This window comes from Chionomys nivalis, chromosome 12 (genome assembly GCF_950005125.1).
Source record: "Chionomys nivalis chromosome 12, mChiNiv1.1, whole genome shotgun sequence".
NCBI classification, from domain to species: Eukaryota; Metazoa; Chordata; class Mammalia; order Rodentia; family Cricetidae; genus Chionomys; species Chionomys nivalis.
The window spans coordinates 53,147,522-53,169,714 of record NC_080097.1 but is presented as its reverse complement, the minus strand read 5'-3'; the positions used below and the strand labels follow the sequence as shown (position 1 = coordinate 53,169,714).

The window sequence follows — 22,193 nt, the reverse complement described above, 5'->3', positions numbered from 1 at the left end:
GGCTCTGGGGCAGGAAGAAGGAGGGTGTTTTCAAAACAAGAATGAGCAGTGGGAAGATGAATGGCAGAAAGGTAATACTATGGTGTGAATGTGTCCCCAGAGTTCACTTGGAAACTTCATCCCAATACTGCAGTATGAAAGGTGGAACCTATTACGGGTCATTATATTACTGTCCCCAGAACGAATTGACAGAAGTATTGCAAGAGTGAGTGTTTTTTAAAAGCAGCTCACTCTTGTCTATCTCCTCTCCCAGTCTTCTAATTAGGAAGACCCAACAAGAAGACTGGGTAGGCTAGTTTGACATGAGCCAATCGTTTGAAAAGAGATGACCTCAGTGGAAAACAAGCCCCACCAGATTGGCCTGTGGGCAAGCTTACTGGACATTTTCTTCATTGATGATTGGTGTGAGAGGGCACAGATCTCTGTGGGCTGTACTACCCCTGGACTTGTGGTCTTGGATGCTAGAAGAAATCGGGCTGAGCAAGGCATGAGGAGCAGGATGGTAAGCAGCACCCTCTCCCCTCCCCATGCCTTCTCCTTCAGTGCCTGCCTCCAGGTCCCTGCTCTGAGGTCCTGGCCTGACTTCCTTCAGAGATGGAGTGTGACATAAGCCGAAGGAATCCCTTTTCTCCCCAAGTTGTTTTTGGTCATGGTATTTTATCACAGTGGCAATGGTATTTTATCACAGCGGCAATGGTATTTTATCACAGCGGCAATGGTATTTTATCACAGCGGCAATGGTATTTTATCACAGAAACCTAACTAAGACAAAGACGCAGTCCTCTGACTAGGACTTCTCATCCCATACAATCATGAGTAAAATGCATTTCTTTTGTTTATAAACCACTAGGTCAGGGTTCTCTGCCACAGAAAGGAAAGTAGTCTAAGACACGATTCCTAGGAAACCTATGATTCTCAGATGTGTACAACCTTCCTTTCCCAGGCAAGCAAAAGAAAAGACCTGAAAAAGTACTGGAGTTTTCACAGCAACAGAGGCCCTGGGACAGAGCAGCACTCACACCCACTCTTTGAGAGTCTTTTCCCATCTTACAACTCAGGAAGCAAAGGTCTTAACTGTAAAAGGTGTCCCTGGAATCCTCCCAAATTGCTAAATCAAGCCCTATTATAAAGCAGATTGGAGGGGGTGATCAGAGCACAAGGGTGGAGGCTTGTGACGTGGTTAGTGCATGCGACAGATGGAAGTGGACTTGCATTTCTTACTCTCCCCTCCCCTCTCCTCCCTTCCCCTCCCTTCCCCTCTCCTCCCTCCCCCTCCCCTCCCCTCTCCTCCCTTCCCCTCCCCTCCCCTCTCCTCCCTTCCCCTCCCCTCCCCTCTCCTCCCTTCCCCTCCCCTTGTCTCCTTTTTCTTCTTCTTCTTCCCCACCATGTGCAGGACACAGCAAGATGAAAGCCATCTGCAATCCAGCATCTAACCTTGATCTTGACTTCCCAGCCCCCAGAACCATAAAAAAAAAAAAAGCCTGTTGTAGCCTCAGGGCCTGTGGTGGTTTTGCTATAAGCGAAGGAGCTGACTAAGTAAAAGGCAAGGTGGTGAGCTCCACCGTTCTTGTCATCACAGATACTTGGATGGAGCCAGCACAGCACTGTGAGGCCACAAGTGACTGGAGGAGCAATGCTGTTATCATGTTGAGTGTTTGGAAAAGGCCTTCCATGAAGACCTCCACTATAGATGCCTGAAGAGTGCATGGAAGAAAGCCACATGCACAGTACGCTCCAGAGCCTAGGAAAAGCTGTGTGCTTTAAATGCAGGATAACTTAGTCTAGGAAGTCTAAAATGAACAGAAACTGATTGGCTCATGATGATAGAGGCTCAAAGTCCACGATTAAGGAGCCAGCATTGATTGACAAGCTTTGCGTTGTGTTACCTCAAGGAAGAAGGAAAATGGGGGGGGGCAGAGAGAGAGAAAGAAAGAGAGGAATGGAGGGAAGAAGGGAGAGGGAGAAGAGGAAGGGAGAGAGGGAGAGAGAGAGAGGGAAGGAGAGAGAGAAAACGTCAAGCCTTAAGTTCTTCGATGCAGCATCAACCCATTCACAATTACCTATTGTTAGGCACTGCCTTTCCAACATCATTAGCAGGGATTAAATTTCCATCACATGGATTTCCATGGACACATTCACACAGTGGCAGTCACTAATACAGAGTGGGAAGACAGGACAATGCTCCTGTAGCTGGGACACATGTAAAAGTGAATGGTGGCATCCCATGGCTGTATTAAACATCATACTGCACATAGGAATGGATACACTCCCCAGAGAGAGAAGCAAACATACTAAAGCTGTTTCGCATGTTATATCCTATTGATCGTGAATTTTCTCACTTAGATTAAAATGCATGCATAGCTTTCTCAAGCAAAGAAATCAGCCATGTTAGTTCAAGTTATGTGAGCTAACCTCTGTTTTAATCATTTTAATCAACGAATCATATCTACTCATCAGAGGAGCTATCATCTACCTAGGTAATAAAAACAACGTGACAATTAGACATACACACTTTATATAATATACTCTTATAAATCTTACAGCAAAACCAAAATGGCAAGTCTAAAAAAAGATGCGTATACACAGGGAAAGATTAAGGCAGACAAGTCTGACATTCCTTTGAACATTCCATGTGTCGCTACCATTATGTCCTGCCTTGCCACCTTGCTGTGGTTCATGTCTGTGGTTGGCTGGAATTATATGAACTTGCAAGCTTGATGAAGTCATTAACTCTTCTTACTAACCTTTGCCCACCCTGCGCCATGGCAGGCGCACTATGACTGTGCTCCACTCAGAAATGAGCTGATATACTTAGGCATCGCTTCTAAATCTTCCCCTTCAATAGCCATGGGAAAACACTTGTAGGTCTTAGGCAGCTCTTTGCCTTCCTTATAGTCTACCCAGTCTTTCAGGGACACATTTAGTTGTATTTGTCTTTTTTTTTTTAAATGATTGGTTCTTCAATATTTTTTCTTCTTACCTCATGGCCTTCTTGCCTGCAACGTCAGCTCATTTTCCATAGTGGTCCCTCCCCACTCTAGCCATTCACAATTCCACCTTTACCTTGGATATTTCAAGCTCCTTACATCTGTGGCTCTATCCTCCCAGCTCCCCCTTTGACTCTCCTGAGTATATGCCTTGGTCTTAACTCTCATGCTCTCCCTGTATACTCAGCAATAATCTTTGATCAAACCCAGACTAGCTGAATTCACCACACATGTATGGAAGAATATAGGTCCCTTTGGTGCCATTCTCAGACAAGTCAATGGAAGGCATTGCCATTGTATACAGCTCCTTAGTCTCAAGAGGACTATGATCCTAAAGTCTATTTGTAAGGTAGTTATTGAACACTTAGAATCCTTTTCCCAAAGGAATGATGCTATGCATTGTGGTTGGATCCCAGGGTCTTTAATGCCTACTTAGCCTGGTTGCTAGAATTTATACTGTACTCTTTTTATTTTAATAAAAAAAAACCCAATTACTAAAAGTTACAATGGACTTTGCTGTTATTAGGGCCATAGGGAGTTGAAGCAGGGGAGTTCGTTCACAGAGGAATAAAACACATTCCAACCTTCTTAATTGGCATTTGCCTTCTAGGTGTTAATATTGAACTTTCTGTTTCGAGCTGCTCATTTATGTTCTATAATCTCATCTTTCTTGGGATTAGAAGCATACGTGATTAAGTGTCAAAAGTGGGTGACTGCACTTGATGGTTGTCCCTCAGTTGTGCTGAAAAATTACTCTGGGTTTTGTATCACGAGGCCAGTGCTTGTGGTTGCCTCTCCAGTGTTTAAATAAAACTGTGTAAAACCACAGTGCCCACCAGTCATCTCAAGGGATGGCTCTGCAATTACTCATTTATAGACGCTCCCTCATCCCAGGTTCTGATGGTCCCTGGAGCACCACTGAGGTCTGCAGTTGCTCATGTATAGACACTCCCCAAGTCCAGGTTCATCCAATGGTCCCTGGAGCACCACTGCGGAAGAGACTTGCTCAGTCCCTGAGCAGATAAGCCCCCTAAAGTACTTCAGCTCTTAATCCCTTTAGATTTAGTAAACAAACCAGGAGAATGGAACATTGTCAGACATTGGCTATATTCTTTCCAATCTGCAGCAAGCAAGGACCATTTCTCAGAATCAACCTTGTTCAGCAGCTCTGCAATCCGTGGAGGCAAGAGAGCCCTTTCCCTCCTTGAGTTCAGCAGAGCCATAAAGGATTTCTTAGAAGCCTTGGGAGCAGCAGCTGCCTTGGTCTCACTTTGATGTTCTGCAAATTCCAAGGGGGCCTCTGAGCTGACTATGCTGAAAGCAAGTTTCATTGCAGCAATCCAACCAGTCATTTAGTGGAGAGGAGACAGCCTGCATACTGACCTTGGGCAAATGGATATCTAAGGGTGATGCATGTCCTGGAGTCTACAGGCTCAGTTGGGTTTTATTGCTGCTTTTAGCATCCTGTCCTATTCTGCCCATACCCTGCTATGTGTTCTGTTCATCCTCATTGCTCCCCCTCCCCCCATTCTTCAGACCCTCTTGTTGCCTAGCTCTCACATTTGGGGTAGGTGAAGACATCATTTTCTACCATTATTCTTCTGTTATTTTTCTTTGTGTGCATGTCTAAGAAAATCATACCTCCTTCTCAATAGCCCTGAGGTTTGATGCTTTTGCACTTAGGGAACCTAACGGATGCAATGTGAGTTTGGAAAACTTGGCCCTTCCACAGCAAAGCCATTGTAGGCTGCCACAGGTTGTCAAAGTCGACCCCAGAGGAAGGGCGCCGGGCCTTTATGCTCAGGATGTTTGCTTTGCTCTCATGCATCAACATCCCTGGATGTAAAGTCCACGAGCACACAGGCTGAATCTTGGTTAAATGTGTTAGATTCTGAGACAACCTAGATTTCTAATGATGTTAAAGAGACAAGGTGGTGGTATTCCACAAGAATCACTCCACCATTTTGAAGAGACATTTGGCTTCTTGCCTGTGAATACCAGGCAAGAACCAGGCAACACCAGGAACTCCTCTCTAGGTGTTCCAACATAATACCAACGCTGGTGCCCCTGGGTATTCCCATGCTATCAACTCCCAACTGTACACTTCTCTATAGCACCCATCCTTCCCTACCACAAAATGTTTCTATTTTCATTCTAAATAGTGCATCTCCTCAGACAAAATCAATTCAATTTACTACATTTACTAGGCCATAATTCTTGACAGGAGTATCGCAGCAGTAAGAAGCACTGACTGTTCTTCCAGAGGACCTAGGTTTGATCCCTAGTGGTAAGAGCATGTGTGCATGCACACACACATACACACATACACATACACACTCACACATATGCATGAGTGAAGCTCAGAGCTGTCTGTAACTCCAATGTCAGGAGATCCAATACCTTCTTCTAGCCTCCTAGGGCACCATCTACACATGGTGGTGCAGAGGGAGACACTCATGCTGAACACGCAATCCTAAAATAATGTTAAAACACTCAAAGTATGTACTTCTGCACTGTTATCACTTATGACTGTTGCTATTGTTAATTAGTATCCCTGTGGCTCAACTAACCTAGTATACAACACAATTCTGCGAGTGTTTCCAAAGATAGGCAGTCCTGCAATCAAGATACAGAGCATACCCATCATGCCCATGCTGGCCTGAGTCTACTGGTTAGATTTTACCTCTTGTAGATCACACAAAAAGAAACGTTATTGTCTCACCTGTCTGGCCAATTCAATTAACCAACTGCTTTGCCATTTATCCGAAACATTTGCTTGTATCAATTAGAGCATCCATCCCTTTTGTGGCTGAGTAGCATTTCAAGAAAATGGAGGGCACACTTTGCTTATCTACTTATCCCAGTGTGCATTTGGGCTGCAATTCCTCTATGGTTGGCCACCACGAAATCTGCAGTCACCTCACCAGGTGCTTCCAATATGACATGAGGCCTCATTAGAGCTCCAAACCCAACTGACCAATCAGCCACAGAAAGAAACTTCTGCAACTGCCCAATAGACTTTCTGCCTCTGTAAGTTGTCCATCCCAGGTATTTTGTCATAGCACCAGAAAGCCTACTAAGACACAAAGCAAGGGCATCTCTAGCTTTACAAGACCTGTGAGGGTTTTCCGAAGTGCATATGTCATTTTGGTCCCCAGCAATCATGTGTGAGACTCCCGTTCATTCCTTACATTTACCAAAACCTGGGTGGAACATCTGATTTTTGTTCACCTAGTGATTATATGGGGTGACAACTGGTTTTACTTTGCATTTCCCAGATGATAAATAACGAATATTTGTTAGGGTTTTTAACTTAATTGAAAATAACATAGTATATATTTATTGTATATATGTTTAAAGATATATAATGTAGCAGAAGTCTTAAGCTACTAGTAATTATATATTTCTGAATTACATTTAATGCTTACTGAAGCAAATGGATTTCTTTTGGCTGAGATTTCAAGAAATATAACTAAGGAGGAATCATGGAGTAGCTCACCGTACACATACGACCCTCTCAAGAGTCTCATTGCATGGCGCCGTAAAGATTGCTCAGTGGTTAGAGTACTGGTTCCAGAGGACCCAGATTCAATTCCCAGCACCCATGAGCAGCTCACACCTGTCTGTAGCTGTGGCTCCAGGGATCCAACATTCTCACACAGACATGCATGCAGGCAAAACACCAATGCACATAAAAAAAAAAAGACCCTCATTGCATGGCAAATGGGAAACCCTGTTTGTACGTTTCTTCTCCTTCTTCTTCCTGCCTCTCCCCTGTTCCTCCTCATCTCAATTCTCTAAGAAATGTCTCATTTTCCTGATAAGACACGCCAGACAGAACTCCAGAGGAGAGATTTGGGGAATGGTAAATGAAGATTTTCTGTGCCTGCTTGTGAATTTGCAAACAACACTCAGGAGGAGAAGGAGGCTACTTATTCACTTGTGCTTTGGAGCCTGCAGAATTTGACCACCTCCAAGCACCCTGTTTATCTAAGGAAAATGTGACCAGCATTTGACACAGCTACCTCTCCAAGTTTAAAAGACGAACCCTGAAAACATGCCCTTCTCTTCCCAAAGGATAATAATAGTAAGCATAATAGCTTCATTTGCTTTCTTCCCCAAAACTAGATTCTTCATTTTAGACCCAAGAATCTCCTTGCACAAGAAGCAAACATATCCTCAAATAGCTGTGTGCAAAAAGATCTCCAAACAAACTTACAAGCTTTAAGAAGCATTTCAATCTGATTTTGGACTGTGGGTCTTTTAAGCAGTTCTTTAGAACGTGAAATTCTTTTTAGAGAAACATTTCCCACAGGCCAATTATTTCAAGGAGTCACAGGAGAATGTGACAGCGGCACCTGAGAGCTGTCACTCAGCTAGAGTAAGGTGACCGCTGTGATTCCTTAGAGCGGTGCTTAACCCGCAGTTGGCAGCACAGTGATCCTGAAAACACTGGACAGCTGACACACAGCGACTCATCTGCCACGTTTAGCATCCTCACACTTGGTAGGAATAATTCTACTAAGAACTACATAATAACCAATATCTTTCATTTTTAGGGGTAAGACTTTCGCCTGTAACATGTCCGTTACAATCATTGTGCTGACTATGTCTAAAACGCCTTGGTTCCTAGAGGAAGCTACAACCCCTAAACCAAACACAGCGAGAGCCAAATGTATAAAGGAAACTACAGCAGAAGCTGCTATCTGGGCAACTACAGTTTGTAGAGTGATCTCAAAGAACTGTGTGATTAAGCAGGACAGGTAAATTTTAACAAAGAGGGCACGATAAATCACATTACCGCCTGCGCATGGGAACACGTGTTAATATCTGCCCAAGAGAACACATGCTAATCTCCGCCAGCCTAGACAAGCTGCACGCCACAAGAAGCACACTGTGCTTTAATGACTGACAGACTTTCTGCTTCACGAGCCAGCCCGTTTCCCAAACAGGCCGTGCTAGCTTTCCGAGGTTGTGTAAGGAAATAAACACAAGTAGCTAAGCTTCCTTCAGTCCCTGCCCCTTGAGGACTGAAACTTTGAACTTCATTATTTTAAACAGACCCGCTCTAGTTAACAAAGGCAGTGCCATGTACTACTATAGGTTCAGAAAGGAAACTAAATAAATAGGCAAATGCATAGTAAAGATCTAATTTCTTCGGGAGTACATGCCACTGAAGAAAGACTAGAGACAGAGTCCCAGTAACCTACGTTTCTGGTTTAAAGGTTGTCCTGGTGGTGCAGAGGCAATGAATGGACCACTGGGCAGACTGCAACCCCATTCATTTTGCTACATAGGCAGGCAGAGTTGAGATAATGGGACTTGATGTCAAAGCTAAAAGACAGCAGGGAAAAAAATCCTAGAAGTAATGTTCTACCTGTAGGGGCCTATGAAGCACACAAAATTCTAGGACTTATGGAACCCCAGAGACAGAGAGTAACGTACACGATCATACAAAGGAGCCAAACCACTGTGTGCCTGTCACATATAGACAGGAATGTCCCAGACATGAAAGGCGGGTGAACTGCAAGTCAAAGGAACAAAACGCTATGCTGTGGGGAGTCTCGCAGGTACGGGGGAAGCTTTGGATTTTTCTGGAGCCTGTACGGGACCGGTGGAGACTTTCATGGACAAAAGCACGATATTCATAATTTGATTCTTATAATATCTCCATCCACAGTGTGAAGGGCAGACCAGACCGGGTTAAATGAGACAGACCCATGCAGAGGTTTCTGGGGACATGGACCTAGTTCTGTGAGGAGACACAAAGCCTGTTTAAAAGTCGGGTGAGCTTTTGTGTTAGTCCCAGCACTCTCAGGCACAACCTCACGTGTGAGGACAGCATGGGTAACATAGCGAGTTCCAGTCCCCTCTCGGAAACACCAAAGAGGGAGTGAGAGCCAGAATGAGAGGAAGAGAAACATGCTCGGGGGGGGGGGGGGGACAGGACAGTGCTTGACAAACCATCTAGGGTGAGGAAGAGGGGATGGGTGGTGACCCATATGAAAAGACTTCTGCCACTGGTAAGAGAGTGGGAGACACCAAAGGAGAAGTAGGATGTTTGTGACTGGGATTGAGGCTGATGCTGCTTGAGCTGCTTGAGAGTCGACTGTGACTTCGCCTGCATTTGCAGCCAGGTGGCAGCGGGAAGGCCCAACAGCAGAATGCAGAGTCCAAAAGCCTCTTTAGGCCTGGACTGTGGCCTCAGCTGCCCTTGGGGACACTATTACATAGGATACCCCCAGGGAAAAGTCTGTCCAATCAGGACCCCTCATGAGTGTCAGCACATTCCTATGGAACATATAGCAGCTGTCGCTATGTGGATCACGCAACCTTTCAATTGGCATTCGATGAAGAAGAAAAGAGGAATCACTTGAGCTATTTCTTACCATGCTCCCCGGTCAGAAAACAAACAAGCAAATGACCTAGCCTAGAGCAGGTGTTGAAAACAATGCTGGCTACCCCTTGTTTGGGGAAATAGTTGCTGCAGCCTGAACTCTGACCCTACCAGGGCAACTGTGCTCAGGCAGCTATGGGTCCCATGATCTTCCACTCCACCACTCTTACTTGTAGCTTCGATGAGACAAAGGCCTTCTATCGAAAGTCTGAAGAGTACTCGGAACATGGGTCCAGGGTGGGGATGTTTACATTCAGGATGGAGTCATGGAACGTAACCACGACGACGCACTAAGCAACAAAACGGCAAGGGATCCGCTCTCAAGGCGAGGGAGCGCATGGGCGTTGTAGAAATGACACGGGACAAGGCATGGGCTGCAAGTGCAGGAGGAAATCCACACACAGCTTAGAGAGCTGAAGCCGAGATGAGACAGACAGAGAGGCCTCACTGAAGAAGGCTGAAACTGGCTCAGGGCCCAAAGCGCAAACAAAGATCATACCAAGGGACACAGAAGGTCCTTGACCATCGTGTGGCCAGGAGAGGAAACCAGGAGGTTGGGCAGATGATAACTATTCATCCTATGTCAAAGGAGAAAGCTTTGTATTCAACATTTAAAAGTCAGGAGACTTCTCACAAAAACCAGACATTTAGATTCTCTTGAAATATTATCCTGTGTGGGAGCCCTCCACCCCGGTCACACAGGTATAGCCCTTCTTGTCACTGAGGGATATTCTTATGTGATGGTGGCCTTCTAGTTCAAAGTCCCCATCCTTCCTATTCCAGGCTACAGAGGCCTGCTGGCTACTGGGAAATGAACTGGTTTGTTCCTCTTTAACCTCCTCTCCATTCAAGTGGGACTAAGATCAGTCCAGTGGCTGCAGACAGTTGGCAAGGTCCACACAGCACGGGCCCTACTTCAGTGTCTCTGTCTGTAGACTGGTGTCACACTTGCTTACTTTAGGAACACTGTGTCCTTCATTTCTGGCTAGATAAAACATGTCCACAAAGACTGAGTGTCACAATGGCTCCAAACATCTTTTGGGAAACCACAGGTTGTTTCCAGCACACACACACACACACACATACACACACAAAATGTTCTTTATTCCCCCAATGGGCTCAGAATACAAAATTACACTAGAAATTTTTACAGACTATCCAAGTACCAAGAGTTAAAAGCCAATAAGGTATCCAAAATTTTCCTAAAACATCTTAAATTGCCTTCTATAGATTTTACCTTCTGCATGCAGACACACCCATGAATAAAAACATACATAAGCATGTATATACATGCATGCAAGTACACAAACATACACATGCACACACATGCATACAAATACATACATACAGATATACACATGCACATAAATACATACAGATACACACATGCACATAAATACATACATCACACACTTGCAAGCATACACATATGCATGCATGCAAACACAGAGACACACTAACATACAAATACATATATAAAAGTGCATAGATACATGCATACATGTACACACAAATACAGGCACACACAAAACCACCACCTACACACACACACACACACACACACATATATGACATTCCAGCTAGCCAGAATTTCTATAGAAAAAAATAAGATATCAGTCTTACTATTTTAAATTTTAAGTATAATAGTAAATTGAATGGAGCTGGTAACTTCTAATGTGACTGACAGTGTCCTTCTTCCTGTATGTACCTTTGGACTCCTAAGACTTAATACCAAAAGGTGTAAGAGAAGAAATTAAAAAGTCGTTACTCTAGGGAGGAAACACATACTTTCATTTAAGAGCAGATAAGCTGTATAAAGGTAAAAAAGACCACTCTCTATATATGAAACTCTCGCTGCTTCTGACATCAGTGCATGGGAACATGGGTGTGTTCATTCATCATCCTTCCAGATAATCACATACATACATACATACATACATACACACATACATACACACCCAGACACTTACAAATATGTATATACCTAATGTGTATATGTTTTAAATGAATAAGTAATATCTAAAACCATTTTTGCAAATTTTAAACTAGACTCCCAGTTTGATGTTTATTAGGCTGTTTTATGAAAGAGATTTTTGAGTTCTGGGGATGTAAACATTGATACCCCACCTCCTCAACTTCAAGAAGTTCATTTTATACCAGAAACACAGAACACACAAGGCTGCAGTGTGGTTTGCTGTCCAGTTCTTGCCTATCATACATGAAGTCATGGGTTCCATCCCCAGCACCACAGAGAAACAATGACACAATGGGCAAGGATGATGACAGGGAACTTCTTTAAAAGAATGATAGAAATGAAAGAGAAGTGAGGGCCAGGAGCAAGAGGAAACTTCTGGAAAGGTAAAAGTTGTGCCATTAAAAAAAAAAGTTTGGGGGGTTAGACAATTGAGACAGAGTTAACTACATGGCCTGTGTTATGTAGGCCAGGCTAGCCTCACATTCACAGAGATCCTCCTGCCTCTGCTCTGCAGGGATGCCTCTAAAGAGGAGGCATGCAGGGAAGCAAATGGAATGGGTCTGGGCCACACAAGGAAGGGCAGAGCAGCAAAGACGGTCTGCCCCAACATCCAGCTCACTATCCCTCCACATAGTTGGGCATCCAAAGGACAGCAGGTCCCAGAAGCGGGAATTCCTGGTTCCCCCACTGAGGCCCGTTTTGCAACAGGGTCAACCCTATCACCACTACCCTGCCACCATGTGAACCAGCTGCCATATCCCCTGGTTCCTGCACCTCCCAACCACTATGTCACCTGCCACTGCATCCACACACCACTATCCCTCAACCACTATGCCACTTAACCACTATTTGCCATCCAAACACTGTATTTTCCACCACAGCACTACCTGGTCATGGTGCCATCAGACTGTGCCATGAAGGCAGGGTACTGGAGAGCAAGCCTGTAGCCATAAGAGAAAGGTTCCAGCATAAGATATTTTAGGCTGGAGAGATGGCTCAGGGATTAAGAACACTGATTGCTCTTCCAGAGGTCTTGAGTTCAATTCCCAGCATCCACATGGTGGCTGACAAACTTCTATAGTGGGATCTGATGCCCTCTTTTGGTGTGCAGACATACAAACAGACAGAGTCCTCATATACATAAAAAACACATATAAATAAAACTTGAAAGAGAGAGGAGAGAGAGAGAGAGAGAGAGTCTGGGGCTCAGTTCAAAGATGCTTCTCATCTGTATGGGACCTCCCTCTGTTCTGACTTTAAACAGCATCTACAGGTTTTCTATCTCTGGGTACAAACTTTCCCCTAATTCCTCCTCCAACTATCTTACTGTCCCTCCACATAGTCGGGCATCCAAAGCACAGAATGTCTCGAAGAGAGCTTCTGGTTCCCTTCCCCAGCCAGTTTTTCTCCTGTGTGGGACAATTAGGAACATCGACCACACCACTTCTGCCTTCGGTACACACACCAGAAGCACACTTCTCCAGGACAGTGTAAGCTCCCAGGACCCTCGTCATTCCTGCTTCCCTGATGCCACCTTCTCAGCGAGGTCTTCACCCCTGTTCCCATCCTGGCTCCTTCTTTGCCCATCCACTCTCGGTCTTCATGGGGCAGTTACTATGGTCCACCCTCGATTTCTTGACCCTTATTTGGTGGTATTTTCTCTCGCTGCTTGCCGTCCCCGTTAAAATAGCAACTCCTGGGGTCCTGCTATTTCTTGGCTAATTCTTTCACTATTTTTGTCTTCGAAGAGCATCACAAAGTCATGGAATATGTGCACATTCTCATGGAATAAAAGGAAGGGTTGGTAGAGGCAGAGATTGGAAGTGGGGAGTCAAGTTCAGAGACCAAAACAGTTCCTACATAGCTACTGAGGCCAGGGCCAAATGAGGGGCAGGACCAGAGAAGCACAGTTTGAGGCAGAGATCGGCCAGAGCCTATGCAGAGGGTCAGGGTTTGTTAACTGAGACAGTGCCTGATAACCTTCATAGAGAGGGATGGAGAAGGCCAGAGCAGGAGGATGTAAGGGGGGAGTGAGAGGAAGGGCTGGCGCATCTCAAAGATGCACGTTACTATATTTATTACTGCTTCCTTCTTAGGTATCACTAAGGGGCACTACAGTCTTCAGACAGTATTTCAAGGTTTAAATTATTCCTAAATTGAATAACCCCAAAGCCCCACGAGAGCTCATCTTCCTGTGTAACACACACTATTGACTCCACAGCAAGCTCCAGGTGGCGGAAAGTCTCATGGAAAGGCCTGTGTGGAAAACGATGGCTTGCATAAGACCCACATCGCCACTGCTCACAACTCTACAGAAAATAGCAGCCCTGGTCTTGTTCCCCAGCCTTGCGTTCAGTGGGCTCTAACTCCAGCCCAGGGTTGACCTTTACTTTAAACAGATTTTCCTGGACTGGAGGGAAGAAAACATTGATTCATCCAAGACTCCTGAACAACCTACTGTTCGCATTTCTTGAAATAAAGTCTGCTTTAAATCAGAATTCTTGAGACACAGAAATAAATATACCAAGAGGTTTCTAATTTGGGGCTTTCACCAGCGGGTTATTTTCATTCACAACACTGGGCAAACTTGATACGGTCTTCCAGAAAGGCGGGCCGGGGAGCGCCAGGCCGGCTAGATCAGAGGGTCCACCTCTGACTTCAGCTTGTCTGGAGACTGACACTTTCCATAGAAAGAGCTACGCACGTGTGTGAACGGATGGTGACTTCTCAGGCCTTTCCAAGGCCCATGTTCATTTAGCCGCACTGAGCGATAGGGGAGATCTCTGAACAAAATGCTTCCAGAGAGTCAGCGTGGTGGAGCAAAGCCTCCAGCACTTGGGTTGCCCAACAACAAACTCACAACAAGCAGCCTCCCCAGTCTGCTGAACTCACCGTAAACGTTAATGCCTCAGCCTGAAGGCCCAGTGAGTCAACAGTGTCCTGAACAGAGGCCTTTTTGATTGATTCTGTGGTAATGTAGTTTCCGCTCAAGTCTTTTGAACACTTCGCTGTTTTATATCATTGTAAGACAGCTGGAGAACCAAACGACGACATAAACCTAATTTTAAAAATGCCCTCTTTTTTCCTTGGAGAAGAAACGTGGTACTTGGCATAATACACAGGTAAATGAGCCAGTGTACCAGGAAAGAAATAAAGGTGTGGCCAAAACATTAAAGAGTGAGCTCACCTGCCAAGCACCTGCCTCACCTGGCTGTATTCTCACCATCATCTGAACAGAACACCATCATCGGCTACAGCATCACAGGCCAAGTGTGACCTGCTGGTCCACAGTCGGCCAAAGCCAGGCACAATCAGACACAAAGAAAAGGATGGTTCAGGGCTCTGAACATTTCGACACATGTCCACGGGAGTGGCCATCTGTAGTCTGCATTTGGCCCCCCGCCCCCTCCTGACTAGAGGAGATTAATGGCACCAGGCCACTCAGCTGAGGTGGGAACTCTTGATCTACCAGCATTCAAGTCACAGCTCTACTGATGAGCAAAACACAGATGCGCGGCTTGAAACAACGAGCAAACCTACAGATCCATGTGCATATGCGCATACACATACCCATCCATACGTGACATCCAGCAAAAGTGTGGCTCTCTGCTACCAACCCAAGCGTTCCGAGAACTTGTGTGCATCTACAACACACACAACCATGAAAATCAGCAGGCGTCCAGAGAGTCAGAACTGGTGAGGACCACAGTAAGCCCCTCACCTGCGCACTCAACCACAACCTCACTGTGAATGTTTCAGGCTTCTACCAGATATCAATAGGTGGACACAACTCTCTTTCTTCTAAATCGTCTGCCCAGCCAGCTCATCCTAGGCCCCATTACCAAAATACTGTAATAGTGACCCAAGTGTGTGCTTATATAAACATGCCATACTTAAAATGTCATGATAGCCAATCATTTTTCTCTATGGCCCTTGACTCTGTGTTCTATCAAATACAATACTATAGCCCATTTCACATTTACTTTCTTGATATTTTTAAAAATATATTTTCATATACTTCATACTTTTGACCTTTTAAGGCAAATGTTCACAGATTTTCTAATTGCATGAAGAATTTCTCCTTGAAAACCAAAGACTGGAAGATATAAAAGAAGCCCCACATAGCCATGGAACCAGCCAAAGGTAACTAACTGGCTATCACCACAAGCCAACATGAGCTCCAACCCCAAGGATGCCCTGCCTCATAGCACTAAATAATCAGCTGAAGGAAGAGTGCTTCAATATTCTACGTGTATGAATCCTCGGGGTAGGCCTGACGGGGCCAGAACATTAGGGAAAGACAACCACAGCTGAGCTCGGAGTTCAAGGAGCTCAAGGTCTCAGACTGGAACCCAGTCACTGGGCCCGTACACACTCACCTAACGCCAGCAGTGTTCTAAAGAGAAGGAACAGAAGAGCCCACCTGAGGGCCAGAGGTGTACCCTTAGAAAGAGAACACTGGAGGTGGACAGGAGGGGAGACGGGCTCCAATATTCCTGACTGACAAGAAGAGCTGTGGCCCGTGACAGCAGAGACATGGTTAATAAAAACAACAGGCAGAGTGTGCAGGGCTGCTGCGGCTTCACCCTTGAAAGGTGGCTGGGGTTCCAGCACAGATGCGGGAAAGGATCTTATTCCTGGATTAGCTCACCCAAAAGTAGAAGGCTTGAGAGGGGCTGAAGGAAAGATCCAGTTCACCATGAAACCCAAGGGGAGCCATACCAGGCTGGGACAGCAGCCTTGGGAAAGGCAAGGTCCAACAGGTTCTGGCATTTTCCCTAAAGTCTTAAACACACACACACACACACACACACACACACACACACACCTCCTGCTAATGAAGAAATCATCTCTGTAAAACAATGACAATATTTATTAATTTTGCTTTTCTCCAGCTAGTCATATTGCCTCTTCTTATTCTTCCACACATTGGCCCAGGACCAGACTGTTGGTTGGGGTCGGGATCACATTCCAACACTGCCACTCAGTGGGGGACCTGTCTCTGTTGGTTCCAAAGGCGGCCAGCCCAAAGGCCTTGTCTATTCTCACTTCATTTAGAAGGTATGTACACGGATGGAACAAGCCACCCAGGGTGAGGTTTTTCTTTTAATTTCTAAGATCACCATTTTCACACTTCTTGGGCAAACAAATTTTCGAAAGCATTTTTAAGGAGTTGTTTGCTGTTTCCACAGGTGTCTCAGAGAGTTAGAGAAGAAATAAATGCTTCATCTAACAGGGAGGGAATAAGGCTGTCTCCAAGGTCGTCCTGGTTCCAGCTCTTTCTCCACCAGCCTCAAGCAGCTGTTCCCACACCTCACGCCAATGGCTGTACAGAGCGGCCCCTGCTGGATTATTTTATTTTTCAAGCATAGACTGAACAGAGTAGGCGCCTGCCCTGGACCGGCAGGGACAGAGCCTGCAGGAGACAGGCAGTCCAAGCTGTCACCTACAATAGGACCTGCCAATCTCAGGAAGAATTACTAGCATCAAGAAGTTGAAGGCTGAGTGAGGGGCGTGCAAAGACTTAATTCTGTTCCCAGTATCTGCAGACTCTCCTAAAATCCATTTCAAATTCATTTCCTAGTGCAGGAGCTTGGATAACAAGTTAAAGATACTCATTTTCATGACACAGTGTCTGGACCCCTGGGAGAGAAATAGAGCGAGCCACGTCCTCGGTCGCTCTAAATCTCCAATACCATCAAGACTGGATTCATTTTTTGTGCTTAATAATTCATATTAATTTAGTCCTTGACAGTTCCATACACGTATATAATATGTTCTGCTCATCATCGCCCCATGCCTCCTGGATGAGGCTGCCAACCGGATTCTGAGATACCCATTTTTCTTCTTCCTTTTCCTTCCCTGCCCATGTAGTTCCCCAGCTAGCATGGCTCTTCTCTCCAGAAAGGCAGTCGAGAATTCTCAGATTTCTTGGAGAGGACTTAGCCACTTCAATACTAATTGTTTTCTTCCTTCAGAGTGATGTTCTGCGGCTGACTGTTTACTTGTTTTTCTGTGGTGGTAATTGTGGAGGCAGAGAGTAAGAGGCCTTTAAATTGCTTCATCCAGAAACACTCGGCTCCGTTTAGAATCACAGACGTCTCTTTCCCAATTCTTCCCTCAACAAACCAATACCCACAGTAGGCATCTTCTGACCTCAAATGCCAGGAACTAGCAGGTTTGTTCACCAACATGGGCAACACTGTGAAAGGAGACGGCTCCTTGGTGGCAAATGCAGAAGTGGATTGGTTTCAATGAGACGGGAAAGAGGATGGTTGGAGACCCAGAGCTCCACCCCTGTAGGCTTACCTCCATCTCCTCACACTGATCTCTGAACTCCTACACTGTTGTTGAAGACTCATACCACTTTGATCTTCTCCATGGCCTTCTCTTCCTCTTCACCTTGTACCACAGTTATCTTTTTACCAGGGCTGCCATAACCAAATCCCACAAACTAAGTGGACCAATGCAACAGAAAATTATTCTCTCGCAGACCTTTGGAGTGATTGGGCAAGCATCACTACAAAGCATCACCTGTTTTTCGTCCCACCCTGCTCCCACAAGGTTAGTTTAGCCCCAGAAATAATAACACGGAAACTATATTCTTTTAAACACTGTCTGGCCCATTAGTTCTGGCCTCTTATCGGCTAATTCTCACATCTCGATTAACCCATTTCTGAAAATCTGTTTAGCACCACGAGGTGGTGTCTTACCGGGAAAGATTCAGCATGTCTGACCTGGCGGCCGGCTCCATAGCATCTCTCTGCCTCTGCTTTCTTCCTCCCAGAATTCTGTTCTGTCTATTCCCCCTATCTAAATCCTGCCCTATCAAAAAGCCAAGGCAGTTTCTTTATTAACCAATGAGAGAAACACATAGACAGATGACCCTTCTCAATCATACCTTAATGCTAATGTCTGATTCAAGGTGTCGGTGGGGCTGTGATTCATCTGGAGCCTCATTCACACATTGGGTGACATCATTAGCTATGTGCAGTTACAGCCAATTTCAATCCCTGCCTGTCATCCCGTGGCAACCACGACAATCCCCCTGTGTGTCTCTTCCTTCTATGATAAGGATACCAGTTGTTGGATTAAAGCTTCACCCCAAGTCAGAACAACCTCATTCTAAGTAGCCTGAGATGACTACATTTATTAAGTCCTATTTTCTGTGGGACACAGTCATTTCAACCAACAAAAGCAACATAATTGCCATGGCTGTGAACAAGAGGCTTTGGCATAAAGCTTCTTCCACTCACTTCTGCCTCTCTTTAATGCTTCCTATCTGGTTTTTAAGAGAATGTATTTTGTTACTAAGCCACCAATGACCTACCCTGCAGTTGAGTTTATTGCAATTTTGCTTCCCGGTTGTACCACTCTGAATTTCATGGATATTGAAACTCTCCTAATGCCTGGGACCCTGTTACTTCTACTTTTTAAATATACAGTCAACAGTCTAGTGTTTCAACTCATATCCGCTACACACAGATTGTCAGACTAAAGAGACACTTGATGCCAGTGGCTTTGTCTTAATGTCACCCAACAGTGAGCACCTTGGTCCAGTTCTCTTTTGAATTCCCTTCACAGTGACCACCTCAGCTTCAGATCACACCGCCCTTTCAGTCACAGGCTGACTACAAGGAACACAGGAATATTCACTGTGGGACAGTGCACACTTGCCTTATCATCAGGATTTTGAGGTTAACCCAATCCCTATGCTCCCAGAATGAAGAGTACTGGAAAAATGAACCAAAGAAGAAACGTGACAAGTCCTCCAGTCATCAAGTATAGAAACCATGTTGGTTAGTCTTTGTCAGCTTGACACAAACTAGAGCCACCTAGGAAGAGGGAATCTCAACTGCCACTATCATACTGGCCCATGGACATATCTGTGGAGCTTTTCTTGTTTAATGATTGATGGGGTCTCTCCGCCCACTGTAGATGGTACCACCCCTGAGTAGGCAGTTCTGAGTTGTATAAGGCAGCAAGCTGAGAAAGTCATGGAAAGCAAGTCAGTAAGCAATGCTCCTCTGTGGTCTCTGTTCCAGTTCCTGCCTTGACATCCTTTGATAATGGACTGTAACCTGTAAGACAATAAAGTCTTTCCTTATCCAAGTTGTTTTTGGCCAGTGCTTTATCGTAACAACAGAAACCTAACAAGAACAGAAATTATAACTGTGTAAGGAAGAGCCAGCAACAAGAGAAGTGAACTTGCTTACGTGACTGTAAGTCTATCTCCAACAAGGGACATTAACTCGCTTACATGCCGTAAAGTCTATCTCCAATAAAGGAGGTGAACACGCTTAGGTGCCGCTAAGTCTATCCCCAACAAGGGATGCTAACTCGCTTACATCTATGAGTCAATCCCTGCCTTCCTCAAAGCATTGCTGCACTCTGCCCCACTGACAACAGTCCATTCCAACATCTCAGCACTTCTTTTCAGAGACCGTCACCCAACTCCAGTCCCAACTTTCCCTCGGAGACTACAATCACAGTTTCCTCTTGTCACCTGTATCAGAATGTTCCAGCAGTACCTGGAATTAAGTTCAGGGCAAAATCTGTTACCCAGTTCCCAATCTCCATCCCTCAGCTAATTACAACACCATCTCTCTGTAATTCAGGTTCAGAGGCCCTGGATCTTTCTCGGCCCTTTCCTTTATTCTGTGTCATTTTTGTCTCCCTAATTCTTCCTTTAGTGATTTCTAGTTACATCAACTTGTAGTACAGCCATTATTATGAAGACATTCTCTCACTGGGTTTTCTCTGAAAACCTTTCTCATTGACACTGACACTGACACATACACACACACACACAGAGAGAGAGAGAGAGATTAGAGATTATATTTGGTAGCATAAAGGTATTAAATATATAAATATATTATATTTATATATGAAAGCATACACACACACATATCACATATATCACTTTGGTCCCTATATCAGTCTGGATGACAGACAGCGAAACTAATCCTGACAACTGTAATTGATTTGCCCAAATTCACCGAGCAAGTGAGCGAAGAGCTGTATTTCACCCCAGGTTTGAGGTCAATTACACAGATCCATAGCTAGGCCACTGCCAACGTTATCCTTCCACAGAACAGCTAGGACCGCAAGGCTGCTTCAGACAAGTACTCATTGGCAAACTAGCACCTGGGACACAGGTTCCAGGGATGGCTGTAGAGGTGTGGTGGCACAATCCCACCAGCTCTGCCCTTTTGTCTCAGACACAGCCCTGCCCTAGGCTCTGCTCTCACAGCCAGGTCAGGCTGATGAGCAAGTGTTGGAAGCTGAAGCACCAGCATCCACTCTGACATCTTGGATCTGGGGAATCCAGTCAATATGGCGGTTCCCCAGGGGGAACTGTTGGCCTCAGTGACATCACCAGTGCTGCCAATGACACCATCCTCTTGCCGTCGGCCACCTGCTAGAGACCTCCTCTCTTCTCCCCAACCAGATCTGTTCCTGAGAGTCTCACCCGAGGGGAGGCCTGGAAATCCATTTAGCGCTCAACTCCCACAACTATTCACCTTGGAAGCCCAACCTCCCTGCCAGGAAACATTTAATAGAATCCATTAATCACCAGATAATTTACAGATGCTACAGATGGCTGGAAGCTATCTTGCAACCAAAAACCTACGTGTAGATCCATCCATTATATTTCTTGCTGTACCCTGTGGGAGCCCTGAGATGCCATGATTGAACACTTTTCATCTTAAACGTCTTGAATTCCTTCATTCATTTAATCATTAAAAAGTCATTAAAATCAGGCTTTCTCTGAAGCTGCCATTTGCGTTTTAACCGTGTGTGACCCCGCGCCACTCTCCATCTCCCATTTCTCCCAACAGATCACCATCAAGTGTTGATCAAGACTCCATCACTGTTGATCTTCCCTCCGAAGCCCACACTGTCAGCTGCCACCCTGGCTCCCATCTTCTCTGCAAACGTGGGACACACTCCTTGTGTTCTGTTTTAATGACTGATGAGACTGAAGATGACGGACATCGAATAGAAGAAGACAACCAAGCCCATGAGGACACCTGTCTCAATCCCTGATGGAGAACACAGGCCACCTGGCTCTCTCCACTTGGCTTTGATCCAGTTATTCTTGATGAGACTAAGCTGTTCTATGCTCCTCCAGCTGATCTTTACAGACATACCCTTTCCTAGAACCATCTCCTGCTGCCTTCTGTCTGGAAGGAAACTCTACACTCTTCCCGAAGGAACTGAGAACCAATTACCACTCAAGTCCCTCGTGCATTGAGTCCACTGGATTTTCCTCACCAGCTCCTACGTTATGGACAGATGGTGGGATTTGAGGAGGTTGGGAAGGTGGGCAAAACGTTTGCCTTTTAAGCTTAACAAACAAACAAACAACGAAACCCTCGGAGTCACGGTGGGTCTGGACCGTAAGTGTCTCAGTTACTTTCCTACTGACCCATGACCAAGGCAACTCAGAGAAGAAAGCATTTAATTGTGAGCTTGCTTATAGTTTCAGAAGGTAAGATCATCATGGTGGGGAGCATGGCAGCAGGCAGGCAGACATGGTGCCAGAGCAGCAGCTGAGAGTTTACATCTTGAGACACAAATGTGAGGCAGGGGTGGGGTCAGGGGAGGGAAGGACTGGGATGATGTGAGGTTTTTGAACCTCATTCTCGACCCAAGGAGTTGGGAGTTTCCTAAATCCTTTCAAAAGAACAAGAGCACAGAGTGCAGTTTACTCTGTCTTAATTTGTCAAACTGGAAGTTTCCTGTTAAATAGCTTGACTCAGCAGAGATTTCTGACCTCTCTCGAATGTGGTTATACTTTCACCAAGGCAGTCACAGTCACCAAGGAAGA

General features: G+C 45.3%; 1 protein-coding gene across 3 annotated transcripts in view; it reads right to left on the bottom strand.

The window, feature by feature from the left end:
* Atp8a2 (ATPase phospholipid transporting 8A2) overlaps positions 1–22,193 on the bottom strand; it is a 568,530-nt gene that overhangs the window by 307,404 nt on the left and 238,933 nt on the right. The gene's annotated exons all lie outside the window — the stretch shown is intronic.